Source organism: Cebus imitator, unplaced genomic scaffold (genome assembly GCF_001604975.1).
Source record: "Cebus imitator isolate Cc_AM_T3 unplaced genomic scaffold, Cebus_imitator-1.0 Scaffold78, whole genome shotgun sequence".
In the NCBI taxonomy this organism is placed as follows: domain Eukaryota; kingdom Metazoa; phylum Chordata; class Mammalia; order Primates; family Cebidae; genus Cebus; species Cebus imitator.
In genome coordinates, this window is record NW_016107393.1 from 1,617,784 (window position 1) to 1,639,244 (window position 21,461).

The 21,461-nt window shown below is 39.3% G+C and overlaps 1 non-coding gene across 1 annotated transcript; it reads left to right on the forward strand.

The window, feature by feature from the left end:
* The first annotated feature begins 3,348 nt into the window (after nt 1–3,348).
* On the forward strand, nt 3,349–3,462 carry LOC119471918. Its single transcript, XR_005201018.1, has one exon. It is a non-coding gene; the product is annotated as a U5 spliceosomal RNA (small nuclear RNA).
* The last annotated feature ends 17,999 nt before the right edge of the window (nt 3,463–21,461 follow it).

Here is a 21,461-nt window from a genome sequence, read left to right on the forward strand (position 1 = left end):
TAAGTACTGTGATGGAAACCAAAACATGTTCTGTGACCCAGGGGAGAAATTATCCTCAAGAAATGAAAAGTAATAAAGCAAAATTAATATGTACAGAAAAAATATAATTTTCTCAAATGAAATAGTTTACAAATCCATCAGACAGCAATGTCGCATGACAAAAGCAGCATAGAGGACCCAGAAAGATCTCTTAGATTTTTGTACATTAGCTGATTTAGAGTATTTGTAGCAGGATAAAAGAAACACTTCCAACATGTTCTTCCCAGCCTCTTTGTTAGTCCTTTGGCCTGACTGCAAGGACATCTCTTGCTGTCTTCTACCCTAAGCCTAGATCCTATAGGCCTCCTGGGATTCCTTAGGAATTGAATGGGTCTGATATTCAGTGCCCACCTGCTGTACATTACTTCAGCATCTGAATGGCCTGTAATAGCTGAAAGCAATCGTTAGAGCCTGACAGTTTCCTTGCAGTGCATTTTAAAGGGCAAAAGTTACACATGGTAATAAAACTAAAAAATACTAATTGAATTACAATCCCCTAAAAAATAATTTAGAAGCCTTCTAAACAGTGTTTTGTTAAAAAGGTCCAGTAAAATTGAGTGAAAACAAAATGGCAAATAAAAATGAGAAGATGTATTTAAAGCTATGCTGAAAGGCAAACTGACAGCCACTATTATATAGAACATGAAAATGAATGAATTAGACATGTAACACAAGGGAAAAAAGTAACAATGTGGATAAGACTAATTAGAAATAAAGCAAATAGACAACCTCCTGGCAAATGCATTTTTTTAAAAAAATCAAAATCAGAAATAATAAAGATAATGAAAACCAGAAGAGATTATTAAAAAACTAAATGCCACCCTTAATTCTCTATTTTGGCTCAAATACTTGCTATGAAATATTCAGTATGCCGCCAGCACAGTGGTTCACACCTGTAATCCCAACACTTTGGGAGGCCGAGGCAGGCAGATCATGAGGTCAAGAGATTGAGACCATCCTGGCCAACATGGTGAAACCCCGTCTTTACTAAAAATACAAAAATTAACTGGGTGTGGTGGCGCACACCTGTAGTTGCAGCTACTCGAGAGGCTGAAGCAGGAGAATTGCTTGAACCCAGGAGGTGGATGTTGCAGTAAGAGGAGATCACTCTACTCCATCCTGGTGACAGAATGACACTCCGTCTCAAAAAAAATATATATATATATATATATATTCAGTACAAAAGTACAAAAGCTCACTAACCAAAGATAAAATGTAGTAGCCAGTGAATTGTATCTCCTCCAATGAGTCCTGATCACTTTATGCATTCTCCCAGACTTTTAAGAAACACATTACTTCTATGGTGTATCAATTTTCTCTGGCAGACAGAAAAAGGTGAGTGTATACCACATTAAATTTTGTGCAGTTATTGTTACCTTGACACCGAAACTTTGAAAAGACAAAAATCAAAATTACAGACTGTTCTTTTACCTATGAATATGGATGCAAACAAACCTAAATAAAATATTGGAAATATAAATCATGTGTTCAAAGAACAACTTACCAAGTAGGGTTTATCCTTTGATGAAAGAGCAGTTCCCATTGAGGGAGGAAAAACTATCAATACACTTTTTGGGGGAGTGGGGACAAGGTCTCACTTTGTTGCTCAGGCTGCTCTCAAATTCTAATACACATCTCAGTATAAGCCACAATGAGGTCTGTTTGCCCAAATTGGTTGTTCATTCGTGATCATATGACTGTCAAGGACTCTTTGGATTATGCATGATTAGTTTGAAACAATCACTAGCTGGAAGGATGGGACGAGCCTGAGTTGTTTAAATGAATCCGCTATCTAGCCTTGTTCCCAACTGCATGACTACGGTGTAATAGAGAAGGTATGGAAAGCATGTTGGTAAGGCAAACACAATGTCTAAAACTGCTTATTTGCTGGATTTATTGCCAGGCACTGGGCGAGTGACTTTACATATATCTCAGAACTCTATGATGTTAGTACTGTTTTTCCTGTTTTATCAACAGGAAGCTGAAGTACATTCAGAAAATAAAGTAACTTGCCCAAGTAACAGCCAGCAAATGGGGAAGCTGGGCTTCAGATACAGGCAGACTTAAAATTGATGCCCAGTCTCCTAACCACTACACTAAATATCAATGGTCATAACGAAGATTACAGATGCTACCACATGCACACACTAATCGAATATTATGTAACACCAAATCCTTCCAAAACTATGGGATAGAATGGAAATAATGCTTACTATTTAGAGAAAGCAAACAGAATACAAAATTGCATATAATGTGGTTAATGATTTTTTAAAAAACTAGAATGCATTTGAAAGAGCAGGCTGGGCACGGTGGCTCATAGCTGTAATCCCAGCACTTTGGGAGGCTGAGGCAGTGGCTCATGCCTGTAATCCCAGCACTTGGGAGTCTGGGCGGATCACTGGAGGTCGGGAATTTGAGACCAGTCTGACCAACATGGAGAAATCTCATCTCTACAAAAAATACAAAATTAGCCGGACATGGTGGTGCATGCCTGTAATCCCAGCTGCTCGGGAAGCTGAGGCAGTAGAATCACTTGAGCCGGGAAAGTGAGCCAAGATCACACCAGTGCACTCCAGCCTGGGCAGCAAGAGCAAAACTCCCTTTCAAAAAAAAAAAAAAAAAAAAGAAAGAAAGAAAGAAAGAAAAGAAAAAGAGCTTTATGGCCGTATTTGCCTTTCACTGTTTTTCATTTTTCCTTGGTGAACATTTGTACTTTTAAAAAAAAATCTAAAAAGTATCCTGTATGCCCTACTAAATTGTGGTTTTTATGAGCAAAGCCTGTGCTTTATTTTTGTAACCTCAAACACAGCTATGCACCTTACACATAATAGGCACAAAATCAATTTTTATCCATTTGGATTACAACATAAAGGATTCCTATGTGTGTCTTCTGCAGAGATTCTGTAAACAAATGTGTATTCTCTATAGATATTGCAATAATTATTTAGGTACTACCTTTTCAAATTGAAGTTTTACTTAGGTTTATTTTTAAAGATTACGCTAATTTTTATTTTAATGTTGTGGGTTTTTTTTGTTTTGTACAATTCTACTAGTGCCTAGTTCACAGTCCAAATACAAATGTAGATGATTTTTTGAATAATAAATGATACTTGTTAAACTCTTACTATATCACTACTGTTCCAAGCACTGTGAGATATTTTCCCATTTAGCCATCTAACAGTTCTGTGAAATTAATACTGTGAGGCACAGGGAGGTTAAATGACTTCTGACAGGACACATAGCAAATGGAGCTGGGATTAATGCTCAACAAATATGACTCCATGGCCTCACTTAAGTTCACACGTTGTGACACTCTGGTTTATCTTCAGATCATATACATCTTTTGCCTTTTACTGAAGATTTCTGTGGAGAGGAACAGTTATGAGTTTTTACCCAATTTTTTGAGGCCTCTTGTTTAATTTTTTTTTTTTTTTAAGTTTACAGGCTGTTTAATTCAACCACTGTTCTGGGTTTTGTTTGTTTGTTTTTTAAGAAGGAAATATGAAATCTTTATATTATAAATAGACCATGTAATTGTGAAAAAAAAATTTATTCCATTTTATGACTCCTTGAAAGAATGAGGTGGCAGGAAAAGATAAGAAAAGTATAACTGGGATGAGAAGATGTGAAAGCAAGAGAAAAGGATTACAGATGGCAGGATAAAGAGGTGACTTAGTGACTTTGGGGTCAAAGTGCTCGTTCCTTTTTCACCTTGGTTGTACAAGTTCGTTCAACAATAATATATGGAACATGTATTTACTAGCTGCCAAGGACATAATGGTGAAGAGAAAGAAAAAAGATGACTTATTTGCCCTTATATATAATAGCTTATATAATTATTATATGCTATTATAACTCTATAATGTAGTTTGAAGAAATTGGTTACAGTGAGGTCAGCTGCCACTTGAGTAAGGCAGGCTGACTTCTCCCAAACCTGTCGGTTTTAGAGGATTCACAAGAACACAGGAATCCCCCTTTTCTGTCATCCGTAATTTGTCCACACCTAACTCTGTTTTTGTATTTGTTTTAAAGGGTCTTTTTGTTGTTATTGGGGATAAAGATTACAGTGTAGTCTACACTGCTTAAGCGTAAGATTTGATAATTCTTGATTAATGTAAACACTCTCATAACTCACTTTTGGAGACTGTTCCCATGGGTCTATTGTGTTTCTGTTTGTCTTGTAAGCAGAGGCACTATCTTTTTAAGGATTTTATAAAGTAAACAGTCTCAGAAGACAGATAGTGTCTCCCTGTGGAGCAAAAGACAAGTTCTATCCAGTAAAATTAAGATAATGTTTCCTTCCAGGGCAAAGGGCAAGCAGACTTACAGCTCTTGGTTAAAGATTAAGGCTCCTTAAGCTTGGTGTTCTTCATTCTAGCACGCAGTGCTGCATGCATGGCATCCACTCGGGCCCCTCTGCATTACCCCTGTAAGACTTGGGGGATGACAGGAACCAAGGCAGACATGCAGCTCAAGCCGCTTACTGTGTTGTGGATAATGAAATCCTTTGTCTCTGATGCAGGAGACGGTGGCAGGCTTTTTATCTTGCAAGTAGGGTAACGTCTCAGACCCTTAACAGTTCTTGACAATCGCATCCCTTCAAGATATAGATCATTTTTATTGGGGCAGCAAGTTCCCTCATGCCCTTTTTCCATCAATCTCATAAGAATCTCCTTTTTCTGATTTCATTCACACTATATAGTGTTGTGTTTTCTAGAACATCACCTACATGGAATCATACAGTATACAGTTGTCCCTTGGTAACTGCAGAGGAATGTTCTCAGGACCTCCCTGCAAATACCAAAATCCACTGATGCTCAAATGGATAAGTCTCGTATAAAATGATGTAGGCCAGGCACAGTGACTCATGCCTGTAACTCCAGCATTTTGGGAGGCCAAGGCGGGTGGATTGCTTGACCTCAGGAGTTTGAGACCAGCCTAGGCAACATGGTTAAACTCCATCTCTACCAAAAAAAAAAAAAAATGAAAATTAGCCTGGCATGGTGGCTCATACCTGTAGTCCCAGCTACTTGGGGAACCGAGGTGGGAAGATCACTTGAGCCCAGGGGGCAGAGATCGTGCCACTGCACTCCAGCCTGGGTAACAAAGCAAGACGCTGTCTCAAACAGAAATAAAAATAAAATGGTGTAGCATTTGCATATAATCTATGCACATTTTGTTGTTTGCTTTATCTGTAGATTACTTACAATACCTAGTAAAATGTTAATGCTATGTAAGCAGTTGTTATACTGTATTGTTAAGGAAATAATGACAGGAAAAAAGTCTATATGTGTTCAATGCAGGCACAACCATCCATTTTTTTTTCACATATTTTCAAACTAGGCTGGTTGAATCCACAGGTGTAGAACCCAGGGATACAGAAAGCTGACTGTGTACACATTTGTGTTTATCTGCTTTCACTCAGTATGAGGTCTGTGAAATTCATCCATGCTGTTGTGCATATCAATGGTTCATTCCTTTTCATGGCTAAAGAGTAGTCTATTGTAAAAATAACAGTTGTAGCATTAGTCATTCACATGTTTAGCTTTATCATATATAAGACATCGGGAATCAAACATTGTTTCGACTAGATTCTATTACCTTTTTATGAAGAGTCTTTATTTCTATTCTAGCAGGCTCTTAGCTTGTTTGGACCCCCATTTCCAGCTCTGCCTCTTTTGCAGTTGGCAGCCACTGGATTTCTGTTGGAGTTTTCAGCTTTCCAGCTGTCATTTTCCATCACCACCACCTCTGGTAGTCTGCTTTGCACATGCACAGCCAAAGAGTCAGCCAAAAAATCTGAGTGAGGTTTTTCATAGATGTTGGAACTACTTGTTTTTTGGCTCTATCCCTTTTGGGGGACGCACCCTTGCTCTCATATTGCTTAGGCATCCCCAGTGTGTGCCCACTGACTCAAGCCAGTAAAACTGCACTTTTCTGCTTGAGTTCTGGTGTCACTGTGCTAAGGTAAAGTTTCATAAACATGAATCTCACCCAGTGCGCTTTTCTTCTTTCAATGTTTACTTCCCTTGGTTTCTGCCGGCTTTTGATTCTCCAGGTACCTTCAATTAGCTCATATATATGTCAATTATCAATTAGTTCACATATATATGAACTAATTATATATATATATGTTCCCCAGAGTTTATCATTATTATAGAATATATAGTCTGATAAAAGCTCCTCTATCATTTTCAGCATCAGAACCTTGTGTAGTGCATTTTTATTCCTTTATTTCAAAATTTCTGTGACATTTTACTTTGGATGTATCTCTTACAAGCAACATGTGGCTAGATTTTGGTTTTTGTGGAATTTGATAGTCTGTCATTCATTAGATCAGTTTAACCCATTTACGTTCATTGTGATAAATGACATTTAGATTTACTTATTTACTCATTCATTCATTCATTCATTTAGAAGTGTGGTCTTGCTGTGTTGCCCAGGCTAGTCTTGGACTCCTGGACTCAAGTGATCCTCCTGCCTCATCCTCCCGAATAGCTGGGACTTCTAGTATGTGCCATCGTGCCTAGCTCTTTTTTGTTGTTGTTTGTTTTTTAAGACAGAGTTTCGCTCTTGTTGCCCATGTGGGAGTGCAATGGCACAATCTCGGCTCACTGCAACCTCTGCCTCCTGGATTCAAGCGATTTTCCTGCCTCAGCCTCCCAAGTAGCTGGGATTACAGATGTGTGCCACCATTCCCGTATTTTTAGTAGAGACAGAGTTTCACCATGTTGGTCAGGCTAGTCTTGAACTCCTGGCCTCAAGTGATCCGCCCACCTCGGCCTCCCAAAGTGTTGGGATTACAGGCATGAGCCACCATGCCCGGCCTATCGTGCCTATCTCTAGCATTTATTTTTTACCATTTTATTTTATGTTTATCATTATTTACATTTGCTTCTTCAGTTTTGGTCTTCTGTCAGGCTGATAAGGTTTTCTATTATCCCCCCACTTTGATGTTCTTCTTACTTGGAACATCTTTCTTTCAAACAAGAAAAGGATGTTATTTTGTTTACTCATTAACCGATTCTTACATTTCCTTTTATTGTTGTCTGGAAATTCAGCATCAACATTTTTATCACAAAATACATTTTTTAAAACATCAATAGTCAAACATGACAATTTTATGCCCATCATTGTTTCTTTTTACACAAAATAATTTTATTGGTATTCAGTTCACATACCACAAAAATCACCATTGTATTTTGCATCTAACTCTTGCCCTTACATTCACTTTTCCTCTTGAAATCTGTAGTGGTTATTTCAGTGAGATGTATCTGGAGTTTTGCTTCATTTTTTTTCTTTTTGTCTGCAAATGCCTTTACTTTGCTTTTACTCTTAGATAACAGCTTTTGGCTGAGTATAGAATTCTGCATCCGGAGTTACTTTCTCTTAGCAATTTGAAATGATTATTCCATTGCATCCTGTCACTTATTTTTCTCAATTAGAAATCTTATTAGTCTAATTTTTATACCTTTATGGTTAATTATTTTTCCTTCTTTGATAACTTGAATTTTTTTTTTATCCTGCAGTTTTACTCTTATGTGTCTACATACGAGTTTGTATTATATCCTACTCGGTACAAAATGTACTTTTACTCCAAGGGGTTATTCTTCAGCTTTAGAAAGTTCTCTGCTTCTATCTCTTCAAATATTGCTTCTTTGTAATTTTCTCTATTTTCTTCTTTTGAAAGTTTATTAGACAGTTGGAGCTTCTCTGTCTGTTCTCTGTGTCACTTATTTTCTCACTTATTTTCAAAAATCTCTTTGTTGCATTTTACATTATTTCCTCAGTAATGCCTTAAAATATAGTAATTCTCTCTAAGACTGTGTGCAGTCTAGAATGTCCATTGCATCTTTAAATTGGTATGTTCTAATTTTTTGAACTCTTTTATTTTATTCATTTTTTAAAATGTTTGTGTTTTTAGAGACAGGGTCTCACTGTGTTGCCCAGGTTGGAGTGCAGTGGCTATTGATGGGACCAATCATAGTGCTCTACATCCTTAAACTTCTGCACTCCCGCCATCCTCCTGCCTCTGCCTCCCAAACAGCTGGGACTACAGGCACACACCACCATGTCCAGTAAATTTTTAATAAACTATTTCTACCTATTCTTGGATCATTTTAGCCTGATTTTGTTTCATAATTTATTCTTTTTAAAAATGTACGTGGCCTAGCACAATGGCTCCCACCTGTAATCCCAGCACTTTGGGAGGCCGAGGTGGGCAGATCACCTGAGGTCAGGACTTCGAGACCAGCCTGGCCAACATAGTGAAACCCCTTCTCTACTAAAAATACAAAAATCAGCCAGGCATGGTGGCGTGCACCTGTAATCCCAGCTACTTGCGAGGCAGAGACAGGAGAATCACTTGAACCCAGGAGGCGGAGGTTACAGTGAGCTGAGATTGTGCCACTGCCCTCCAGCATGGGTGACAGAGCAAGACTCCATCTCAAAAAAATATATATATATTATTGCATCATCTCACTTTTTGAGGATTCTAAACATATATTATCATTATTTTTTTTCTGAGATGGAGTCTTGCTCTGTTACCCAGGCTGGAGTGCAGTGGCAAGATCTCGGCTCACTGCAACCTCTGCCTCCCAGGTTCAAGCAATTCTCCTGCCTCAGCCTCCTGAGTAGCTAGGATTACAAGCACATGCCATCACACCCACCTAATTTTTGTATTCTTAGTAGAGACAGGGTTTCACCATGTTGACCAAACTCTTGACCTCGTGATCCACCTGCCTCAGTCTCCCAAAATTCTGGGATTACAGGCAAGAGCCACTGCACCCAGCCCATGTATTTTCATTCTTTAGATTGTCCTATTACAGTTTAATCTACAGCAAATCATTCTGATTATTAAAGTTTTGAGAGTGTTTCTTAATGTAGATTTCTTTGTGTGCTTTGGAACATTTTATGAACTTTTAATGTTCATTTTGGGTGGAAAAGATTATTCTGTTATCCACAGCTGCCTATTGAAGGATTTTGCACTTAACAACAAGTTCCCAGGATACCAAGTTTTAAATCAGGCCTTATATTGACAATTTGAGATTTCTCCTCTGTATTAGTTATTCCTGACATAGCTCAAAATCTCAGTGATATACAGCAGTAAGCATTTATTTTGCTCACAAGTTGGTGGGGCAGCCTCTGATTCAGACTGTGGGTGTATGGTCAGCTGGGGCAGCTCCAGTGTGTTCATTGCTGAGCTCAGACTGAGGGAGAAGCAGCTACCTAGGGGAATCTCATCTTACGATGATGGCAAAAGCACAATAGGACAAGTCTCACTGTGCCAGCAGTTCAAGCCCTGCTTGCGTAACATCTGCAGACATCTCATTGGCCAACCCAAGTCCCACAGTCAAGCGCAAGATCAAGGAGCAGTTAAGCATACTTTGCCTTTTGTGGGAGGAAGTTCAAAGTCACAAGGCAAAGCAGGTAGACACATGGAAGTGTGAAGCACTGAGACCAAAAATCAGTTCCATCAACTATAGTCCACCTTCTTAGTCATGATTACTTACATCCATCCCACAGCAAAACAGACTCATCCTTATCCCAGGACCCCCAAAAGCCTCATCCAGTCATTTATAAGGATTGCATTCCACTGTCTTATGGTGTACGTCTATTTTGGATGTGGTTCCCCTGATCTGTAAACCTATGAACTGAAAAATAAAAGTGTTATAATGATGTTACAGCCAATGATGGACTGCATATATCATGGTGGTCCAATAAGATTATAATCCAGCTGAAAATTTTTTATCATTTCTATCCTTTCATTTCTATCATCTGCAGCTGAAAAAATTCATATATGTACAGTCATGTATCACTAAATGATGGGGATACATTCTGAGAAGTGTGCTGTTAGGCAATTTTGTCCTCGTTCAAACATAATGTACTATACAAACCTAAATGGTATAGCCTATTACACACCTAGGCAATATGGTGTAGCCCATTGCTCCTAGGCTACAAACCTATACAGCATGTATTATACTCAATACTGTAGACAATTGTAATACATTGGTAAGTATTTGTGTATCTAAACATTATCTAAGCATAGAAAAAGCAATGTATTGTGCATTAGTGATGACTATGAGGTCTGACAGCCTGGACCTCTCTGGGGAGATGACAATTTTACTGACTTACAGGTGATGAGAAGGGCCCAGCTGGGCAGAATGGGGGAGGGTGTGCCTGTGCAAAAGCCCTGGGGCAGGTGTTCAAGGGAGAGGGAGGAAGCTGTGGGCCTGGAACAGTGAGAGAGGGAGAGCGAAGGTGAAGAGGCCAAAAGGCTGCTAGATCATATCACCTGGGGCACTGTCAACCACAGAGAGGGTGTGAGGTGAGTGGAGTTGCCAGGTCTGCAAACAGGAAGGGCACTTCTGCTCCACATGCTTATTCTGGGGCCTAGGGCAGCACCTACCCTGGGGAAAACTGTCCTGATTGTGATGACAAAAGTACAAGGGGCAAGCCCCATTAGCTAAGCACATTTCAAGCTCTTGCTTTCATCATATCTGCTAACACCCCATTGGCCAAAGCATGTCCTATGGCTGAGCCCAGAAAAGTATACTGCCTTTTATGGGAAGAATTTCAACATTACAGTGGCAACGGATATGGGCACAAAAAGGATAAAGAATTTGGACCTATAAATCATTTTATTATAAAGATACATGTTTATTGCAGCACTATTCACAATAGCAAAGAAATGGAATCAACCCAAATGCCCTTACACACACAGTGGTACATATACACCATGGAATACTATGCAGCCACAAAAAGGAATGAGATCATGTCTTTGCAGGGACATGGATGGAAATAGAAGCCATCATCCTCAGCAAACTAACACAAGGACAGAAAACCAAGCACCACATGTTCTCATAAATGTGAGCTGAACAATGAGAACACAGGGACACAGGAAGAGGAATATTATGCGCTGGGGCCTGTCAATTGGTAGGTCAGGGTAGGGGAGGGAGAACACCAGGAAAAATAGCTAATGCACATAGGGCTTAATACCTAGGTGATGGGTTGATAGGTGTAGTAAACCACCATGGCATGTGTTTACCTATGTAACAAACCTGCATGTCCTGCATATGTATCCAGAAACTTAAAATAAAATTTTAAAATAATCATTTGGACCAGTCATTGATCACATCCTTCATGGTAACATGTAGAATATTGGTTGCCAGCTTGTGTTTTTGTCCTGCCTCCTGAAGCTTGCAGCTTCCCCTAAAGCTGTAGTACCAGGCAGTAGTCAGCAGCAGCTTTTCAAGCTTCCTTGTGAAAGGGATGAGAGTAAGTGAGGATCACCAGCCCAGTTCCTGGTTTTCGGCAGTGAACCTGTCTCTGATCTCCTAAAAGGTTATGAACTCACAATTGCCTCTATCTACTTCTTGACAGAGTTTAGCAGACTCATGGCTCCCACCTAATTTCTTCATTGCATTTTCTGTTCCTGGCTCACAGAGATGTATTAGGAATCATGGCCATGAGTTTTGAGTAAAGGAATAATGTAAATCATGAACTTTCAATAGCATTGCAATCCAAAGTCCTAGAATCCTATATGAAATATATATCCTTTATTTCATGTAATGGTTTTTTTAAAAATAAAATGTTTTAAAATCCCTTGGCACTTAAGCATACCAAATTTAGTATATTACCAAACAATAGTTTCATAAATATTCCAATTTAATATCTTTAAAAAAAAAAAGATCAGGCAGATTATATAAAAGGATAATAGGCTGGATGCAGTGACTCATGCCTATAATTCAAACACTTTAGGAGACTGAAGCTGGAGGATTGCTTGAGCCCAGGAGTTGAAGACAAGCCTTGGTAACAAAATGAGACCTTGTCTCTGCAAAAAATACAAAAATTGGCCCGGTGTGGTGGCACATACCTGTAGTCCCATCTACATGGGAGATTGAGGCAGGAGGATCATTTCAGCCTAAGAGGTCAAAGCTGCAGTGAGCCATGATCAAGCCACTGCACTCTAGTCTGGGTGATAGAGCAAGACCCTGTCAAATAAATAAATGGAAAATAGCCAGTAAATCGCACCGGTAAACTAGTAACATGTATATATATCAAATATGAAGGTATTTTATCTCAGCCTGGTTATCTCATTCTCTATCTCTTATCAAAATTTTCTTTCTTTTTTGTTTTTGACTTTTTATTATAGAAAATTTATTACGGAAAATTTAAAATATATAAAATGTACACAGAATGGTGTAACAACTTTTATGTAATCATCACTGAGCTTTCATAATTATTAACCACAACAAATCTTGTTTCGTTTCTCTCTGGAGGTTGGAAACTATGACCCACAGACTAAATCCAGCCTGTTGCCTGCTTTTGTAAATAAAATTTTGTTGGAACGCAGCCATGCTCTTGCGTTTACATGCCTGCTTTTGTGCTGTAGTAGTGGAGTTGAGTAGTTGCAACAGAAGTTGTATGGCCCGCAAAGCCTAAAGCAGTTATTATTTAGCCCTTTACAGAAAAAGTTTGCTGGCCCCTGAACTATAGACTTTCATCCACTCATCTCAGGAAAAATGTCTCTTTCATATTACATTTTTTAATGTTTTAGTATGTCTATAGAAACTAATGACTTTTTAAAAAGACAATATCACGCTTACCTACAAAATTAACAGCAATTCATTAGTTTTCTTTTCTATAAAACTCCAACTAAATAAGAATAAGTAAGAATTCTTTAACAGTTCAGTTTCTTGCTAACTCATTATTCAGGTCCACTCATAGTCTACAAACCGTTGAAAGAGCCACAAACTATTTTTTATTAGTGGTTTACTCTCAGAAATTTTAACAATTGAACAAGCAATTTATCTGTAGATAACCTCAAATAATAAAATATAGTGAATTTAACAAAGCATGTAAGATGGTTAAGCAATAATGGTAATCAGAGAGATTTCAGCACAATTGCAATTTGAGTTCTATTAAGGTTCTGTGAAAAAAGAAGCCTATAAATACAATCTCACCATTTTAAAAGGCTAACAGTGTTACCAGTTTTTTTGTTTGGTTGGTTGTTTTTGCTTTGTTTTGTTCTGTTTTTTATTTTTTTGCCACATTGGTTTTTCTTTTCTTGAGAAAACCAAGTTCACTTTTTTGAAGTTTTAACAGTTATGTGACTGTTAGCATTTTAAAATAATATTTTATATTAAAATAGCCCTTTACAGTTTACATGGCAGCTGTATGGAAGCCAATTCATTTAATATTTACACAATCTAGTGAGGTAGAGATTCTTTTCTTACTAAAGGACTCTGCTGAGTCACAAACCCAAGTCATCTATTCTGTTCAAAGTCCATCACACTTCTGCTGCTGACCTGGCAATCACAAATCTTACTACAGAGCAGTTTTAAATGGAGTTTATCACCTTTTACAGGCCTTCACTATATAAACTGTATTATGTTATGCAAACTAGTCACTTTACACTACTTCCTAGATATACTAAAGATACACGTCTATGCAGTAAAGATATTGGAATAAACCTATGACATCTATACCTTTGGAGCTTAGAATTTTAAGCAGAGTGCTGTAATTTTTCAAACTTAACAAGCAAGAAACACTCCATTATATAGTTTTCGCAAACTCTTCTTTAGCATACTTTTACATCCTTATGATGGGTGAAGTGCCCTAATGGAGAGGGGACCTTAAATAGAGCTCAGAGACATGGGCAAGGTGTGGTGGCTCACCCATGTAATCCCAACACTTTGGGAGGTCAAGCCAGGAGGATAGCTTGAGCCCAGGAGCTCAAAACCAACCTGGACAACTGTATTAGTCCATTTTCACACTGCTGGTAAAGACATACCAGAGACTGGAAAGAAAAAGAAGTTTAATAAACTTACAGCTCGACATGGGTGGGGAGGCCTCACAAGCCTGGCACAAAGCAAGGAGGAGCAAATTATGTCTTACATGGATGGTGACAAGCAAAGACAGAGCTTGTGCAGAGAAACTCCTGTTTTTAAAACCATCGGATCTCGTGAGACCCATTCACTGTCGTAAGAATAGCATGGGAGAGACCCACCCACTTGATTCAGTCATCTCCTACTGGGTCTTTCTGACAACACATGGGAATTATGGGAGCTACAAGACGACATTTGGGTGGGAACACAGAGCCAAACCATATCATTCTGTCACTGGCCTCTCCCAAATCTCATATCTTCACATTTCAAAACCAATCATGCCTCCAAACAGTCCCCCAAAGTCTCAATTCATTTCAGCATTTACTCAAAAGTCCACAGTCCAAAGTCTCATCTGAGACAAAGCAAGTAAGTCCCTTCCACCTATGAGCCTGTAAAATCAAAAGCAAGTTAGTTAATTCCTAGATACAATAGACATACAGGCATTGGGTAAACACAGTCATTCCAAATGGGTGAAATTGGCCAAAACGAATGGGCTACAGGCCCCATGCAAGTTCAAAACCCAGTGAGGATTAAAGCTCCAAAATGATCTCCTTCAACTCCATGTCTCACATCCAGGTCATGCTGATGCAAGAGGCAGGTTCCCATAGTATTGGGCAGCTCCACCCCTGTGGCTTTGTAGGGTACAGCCTCCCTCCCAGCTGGCTTCACCAGCTGGCATTGAGTGTCTGCAGCTTTTCCAGGCCCACAGTGCAAGCTGTCAGTGGAGCTACCACTCTGGGGTCTGGAGGATGGTGGACCTATTCTCACAGCTTTACTAGGTGGTTCCCCAGTAGGGACTCCATATGGGGGCTCCTGCCCCACATTTTCCTTCTGCACTGCCGTAGCAGAGGTTCTCCATGAGGACCCCACCTCTACAGCAAACTTCTGCCTGGGAATCCAGGCATTTCCATACATCTTCTGAAATCTAGGTGGAGGTTCCCAAACCTCAATTCTTGACTTCAGCACACTCACAGGCTCGACACCACGTTGGAAGATGCCAAGGCTTGAGGTTTGCATCTTCTGAAGCCACAGCCCGAGCTCTACATTGGCCTGTTTTGGCCATGACTGGAGCAGCTGGGATGCAGGGCACCAAGTCCCTAGACTGCACACAGCATGGGAACCCTGGGCCGGGCCCATGAACCCACTTTTTCCTCCTAGGCCTCCAGGCCTTTGATGGGAGGGTTATTGTAAAGACCTCTGACATGCCTGGGGACATATTCCCTATTTTCGTGGGGATTATTTGGCTCCTCATTACTTATGCAAATTTTGGAAGCTGGCTTGGATTTCTCCCCAGAAAATGGGATTTTCTTATCTATCACATTGTCAAGCTGCAAATTTTCTGAACTTTTATGCTCTGCTTCCCTTATAAAACTGAATGCCCTCAACAGCATTCAAGTTGCCTCTTAAATACTTCGCTGTTTAGACATTTCTTCTGCCAGATACCTTAAACCATTTCTCTCAAGTTCAAAGTTCCACAAATCTCCAGGGCAGTGCCAAAATGCTGCCAGTCTTTTTGCTAAAACATAACAAGAGTCACCTTTGCTCTGGTTCCCAATAAGTTCCTCATCTCCATCTGAGACCACCTCAGCCTGGACCTTATGGTTCATGTCACTATCAGCATTTTTGTCAAAGCCATTCAATGGGTCTCTTGGAAGTTCCAAACTTTCCCACATTTTCCTGTCTTCTTCCAAGCCCTCCAAACTGTTTCAACCTCTGCCTGTTACCCAGTTCCAAAGTTGCGTTCACATTTTTGTGTATCTTTTCATCAATTCCCCACTCTACTGGTGCCAATTTACTTTATTAGTCTGTTTTCATACTTCTGATAAAGACCTACTGAAGACTGGAAAGAAGAGGTTTAATGGACTTACAGATCCACATGGCTGAGAAGGCCTCACAATCATGGAGGAAAGCAAGACAGAACAAGTCACATCTTACATGGATGGTGGCAGTCAAAGAGAGAGCTTGTGCAGAGAAACTCCTGATTCTAATAAATCCTCAAATCTCATGAGACTCATTCGGTATCATAAGAACAGCATGGGAAAGACCCACCCCCATGATTCAGTCATCTCCCATCAGGTCCCTCCCACAACATGGGAATTATGGGATCTACAAGATGAGATTTGGGTGGGGATACAGAACCAAACCATATCAACAACATAGCAAGACCCTGTCTCTACAAAAACAATTTTTTAGAAATTTGGCCCGGGACAGTGGCTCACGCCTGTAATCTCAGCACTTTGGGAGGCCAATGCGGGTGGATAATGAGGTCAAGAGATCGAGACCATCCTGGCCAATGTGGTGAAACCCTGTTTATACTAAAAATACAAAAAATTAACTGGGCCTGGTGGCGCGCGCCTGTGGTCTCAGCTACTCGGGAGACTGAGGTGGAAGAATCGTTTGAACCCAGGAGGTGGAGGTTGCAGTGAGCCGAGATTGTGCCACTGCACTCCAGCCTGGTGACAGAGCAAGACTCCGTCTCAAAAAAAAAAAAAAAAAAAGAGATTAGACGGGTGTGGTAGTGCATACCTGTAGTACCTGCTACTCAGGAGGCTAAAGTGACAGTATTGCTTGAACCCAGGAATTCAAGGCTGCAGTGAGCTATGCTGGAACTACTGTACTCCAGCCTGAATAAAATAGAGACTCTGTCTCAAAAAATGAGAAATAAATAAAATAGAGCTCAGAGAAATGGCTGATTTCAGAATTAGGGCAGAGGAAATAGAAGATCAACTTGGAATGTCTTACTAGGCTAAAAAGTAAAGAAGTGTCCTCCAAAATTGTGCAGGCATCAAGTCAAAATGACTCAGAAGTCAGCTTGAAGGGTACACCACTAGACAAATCTGGGACAATTTGAACATCAAAGAAAATAATAGTAATAAATTAAAGAATAAATCCATGAGTTCATAATTATATAAGTCATATAATAAGTATAATAAGTCATATAATAAGTAAGTTCATACTTTGTGGAGAATGAGATATTTACATAGCCTCAAAGTACTTCCTGAAAAATATTTATGAATAAAAAAGGGAAAAGGGGTTAATTTACAATAGAGGAGGCTTGAAGACACCATTTTAATCAAATAATCAAAGTGAACATCTTAGTAATAAAACAATTTGAAAATGTAGACCCTCTGATAGAATGCAATGAGAACACAGCATTGTTTCACTGAGATTCCTGCCAAAAAAGCATAACCTTATCATCAGGTAATATCAGACAAAGCTAAATTAGGGGACATTATAAAAATTGCTGACCTATAATCTTCAAATGTCAGGTCCCGAAAGTCAAGGAAAGATAGGAATGGTTCCAGATTAAAGACAACTAAAGAGACAAACTAAATGCAGTACTTGATTTTGGACTGGATTCTTTTATTGTAAATTACATTGGAACATTTGGCAAAACTTGAACATGGTCTAAAGATTAGATCATAGAAATGTGTTGATATTAACTCCCTGATCTTGAGTAATTGTGTTCTGGTTAAATAGGAAAGAATCCTTGTCTATAGGAAAAACACACTAAAGTATAGGGGTATTACAGCATCAGGTCAGCAACTTACTCTCAAACTGTTCAAATAACAAAACTTCCTTGTTCTCTCTTTGTAAGTTTTCTATATGTTTAACATGGCTTCAAAATGCGAACTGTTTTTTACAAAAATTCAAAACTAAATGTACATTAAGTTACAGCAGACTCTTACAGATATTTGTCACATAATCCCATTTTCCTTGGCCACAGGTATAGCTACAGAAAGATATCTTGCCAGTCTTTCACAGGACTGGTTATTGAAGACAATTGTTCATCTACAAAAAGCTTAATAATACCGTATTTATTTTTCTGTTGGGAAGGAGGGACAATTTGCAAGAGAGAACAGGATTTTCATTTATTAAACAAATGTTTGTTGAGTCATTGCATACATTAAGCTTTGTGGTAGGTACGAGTTTTCTCTCTGTGATGGTCACTGTAATGCACTGCTCAGATTCTCCCTTCAGGACTGAAGGTTTTATACCTCTAGCAGCAAGCAGTGCTGTGGACGAGACAACCCTTAGCTGTCAGTTCCTTTCATGGATTTCCTCAGTTGAAGAGAGATTCCCTGCCTAAGGTGACAGACCCTTTCTGAGGATGGTCTGCATCCAATCACTAGTCAAAGTGGAGGTATAAAGGCCTAGCCTTCTTGCCCCAATTCAAGGCATCTTTGATGGGTCATCCCTTCTTCAGAATAATCCAGAGGACTGAGGGTTTCATTGAGAATCCATCAAGGCTCCTCTTCTCCCTCTGCCAGTCCCTTCCCTTTCCTTGCTTTCCTGTCCTAGGTGATGATCCTTGGAGCATACCTAATGAACTTCCTACCTGCTCATCTCTGACTCACAGTCTGCCTGTCTGAAAGCTGGCCTGTGCCATCTCACTCACTGATTTCTCTCTGGAGTTAAGAAGGACCATTATTTTTCAACTTTTTGACTATTAAACAATGCTATAATTTACAACATTAAAATTTTATGAACTACTCCTTGCCTGCTCCACTTTCCATTTCTTGATCAACCAGCATGAAGTGGGAAGATACAGACACTGAGAATGGGAACAGAAAAAGCCTAACTGGAAGCCGGAGTCTGTCTTGGGAAGGCAAGTTAAGGTGTAGAACAAATTTGTCTGCTCCACCATCATTTTCTTTGCTATTTTATCCCTCTTTCCACCCCTGCCTCCCAGTGATCCCTGTGTTCCATGCAACGACATTGGATGGCTCCTTCCTTCTCAAAAAGAGTAACATCCTCAGTGGAGCTGACAACTTAGTCAATTCCAGCTACTATAAGAGACTACAATAGACTGGGAAGCTTAAACAATAGATGTTTATTTCTCACAGTTCTGGAGGCTGGGAAGTCTAAGATAAAGGTGCTGGCAGATCTAGTGTCTCGACAGAACTCACCTTCTGGTTTGCAGATGGCCATCTTCTCCATGTATCCTCATGTGCCAGAGAGGAAAGGAAGGGGATGGGGAGACAGAAAAAGAGAGAGCAAACTCTTCTCCTTATAAAGGCACTAATCCCACTCCACCCTCATGACCTAATTACTTCTCAAAGACCCCACCTCCAAATACTATCACTTTGGGGGTTAGGATTTCAACATATGAATTTTTCAGGAGACATAAACATTTAGTGGGCCGGGCACGGTGGCTCAAGCCTGTAATCCTAGCACTTTGGGAGGCCGAGGCGGGTGGATCACGAGGTCAAGAGATCGAGACCATCCTGGTCAACACGGTGAAACCCCGTCTCTACTAAAAAAACTACAAAAAATTAGCTGGGCATGGTGGCGCATGCCTGTAATCCCAGCTACTCAGGAGGCTGAGGCAGGAGAATTGCCTGAACCCAGGAGGCGGAGGTTGCAGTGAGCCGAGATCGCACCATTGCACTCCAGCCTGGGTAACAAGAGCGAAACTCCTTCCCAAAAAAAAAAAAAAAAAGAAAATATTTAGTTTATAACAGGACTTAATGTGTCATTCTCCTTAAAGAGTTTGCAGTGGAAATGAAACTGTTATTTTAAGGCTTATTCCATTCAGAACATACCCAGAGAATGGCGGAAGGAAGATAATGAATCTGTTGGCATTAGTAAGATAGATGGTTTAGGTACTCTCCTGAATCATCCATGTAGGCAGTCATCTTCTCCATTTAAACATCAATTGCAGTTCTCTTATAATAAGTCCTTGGGGGAAATATCTGGAAAAAGCTAGTATTTGGAACCATTCCTATTTGAAAAATTGCTATAAATCCTTTACCCCAGGCATCAGCAGATTAAATCATTTTTTGCAGAAACAGACTGAGGTTTAATTCTTATGACACAAATTAGCTCTATTTTGTTTGTTAACATCTATTTTTATCAGACCATAGGCCCTAGAAATCAATGTTTAGATTAAGAAAACTGTATCTTTAGGGATGTCAGATTTAAAATTCTGTCTAATTAGGTAGTCCTGGATATTACTAAATTTTTTAACTTTTTCAAGTAATATAAATGTGATATGCTGTCAGTATTACAGTATTATATTCCTTTTTCCATTCTTTTTCTACTGAGAAAAATATTATTTAAATGTTGCAGCTTAATGCTTCAGGATCTTGTCTAAACAGAAACATTAAGCTTGTTGGTTTGTGTTTCCCTAATTATCTCCTTTCTACTTTTTTTTCTTTGAAAATGTAAAAATATTTTCTCCCATTTCATCATCCCCTGGGAGACAAATACTTAATGGTATCTGATCTTTACATACATATACTTTAAGTTCTGGGGTACATGTGCAGAATGTGCAAGTTTGTTACTCAGGTGTACATGTGCCATGGTGGTTTGCTGCACCTATCAACCCATCAACTACATTTGGTATTTCTCCTAATGCTATCCCTCCCCTAGTTCCCCACCCCCCAACAGGTCCCAGTGTGTGATGTTCCCTTCCCTGTGTCCATGTGTTCTCATTGTTCAACTCCCACTTAGGAGTGATAACGTGGTGCTTGGTTTTCTGTTCTCATGTTAGTTCGCTGAAAATGATGGTTTCCAGCTTCATCCATGTCTCTACAAAGGACTTGAAGTCATCTTTTTTATGGCTGCATAGTATTCCATGGTGTATATGTGTCACATTTTCTTTATCCAGTCTATCATTGATCGGCATTTGTGTTGGTTCCAAGTCATTGGTATTATGAACAGTGCCCCAATAAACATAAGTGTGCATATGTCTTTATAGTAGAATGATTTATAATCCTTTGGGTATATACCCAGTAATGGAATTGCTGGGTCAAATGATGCACTTTGGGTGATCATTTGCACCTCAGCCTCCCAAAGTGCTGGTATTTCTAGTTCTAGATCCTTGAGGAATCACCACACTGTCTTCCACAATGGTTGAACTAATTTACACTCCTATCCACAGTATAAAAGTGTTCCTATTAATCCACATCCTCTCCAGCATCTGTTGTTTCCTGACTTTTTAATGATCACCATTCTAACTGGCGTGAGAGGGTAGCTCAATGTGGTTTTGATTTGCATTTCTCTAACGACCAGTGATGATGAGCTTTTTTTTCATATGTTTGTTGACTGCATAAATGTCTTCTTTTGAGAAGTGTCTGTTCATATCCTTAGCCTACTTTTTGATGGGGCTGTTTGCTTTTTCTTATAAATTTGTTAAATTCTTTGTATATTCTGGATATTAACCTTTTATCAGATGGAGAGATTCCAAAAATTTTCTCCCATTCTGTAGGTTGCCTGTTAACTCTGATGATAGCTTCTTTTGCTGTGCAGAAGCTCTTAAGTTTAATTAGATCCTATTTGTCCATTTTGGCTTTTGTTGCCATTGCTTTTGGTGTTTTAGTCATTAGGTCTTTGCCCATGCCTGTGTCCTGAATGGTACTGCCTAGGTTTTCTTCTAAGGTTTATTATGGTTTTAGATCTTACGTTTAATTATATTTAAACGTTTAAATATTTAAATCATTTTCAGCAAACTAACGAGAACAGAAAACCAAGCACCACGTTATCACTCCTAAGTGGGAGTTGAACAATGAGAACACATGGACACAGGGA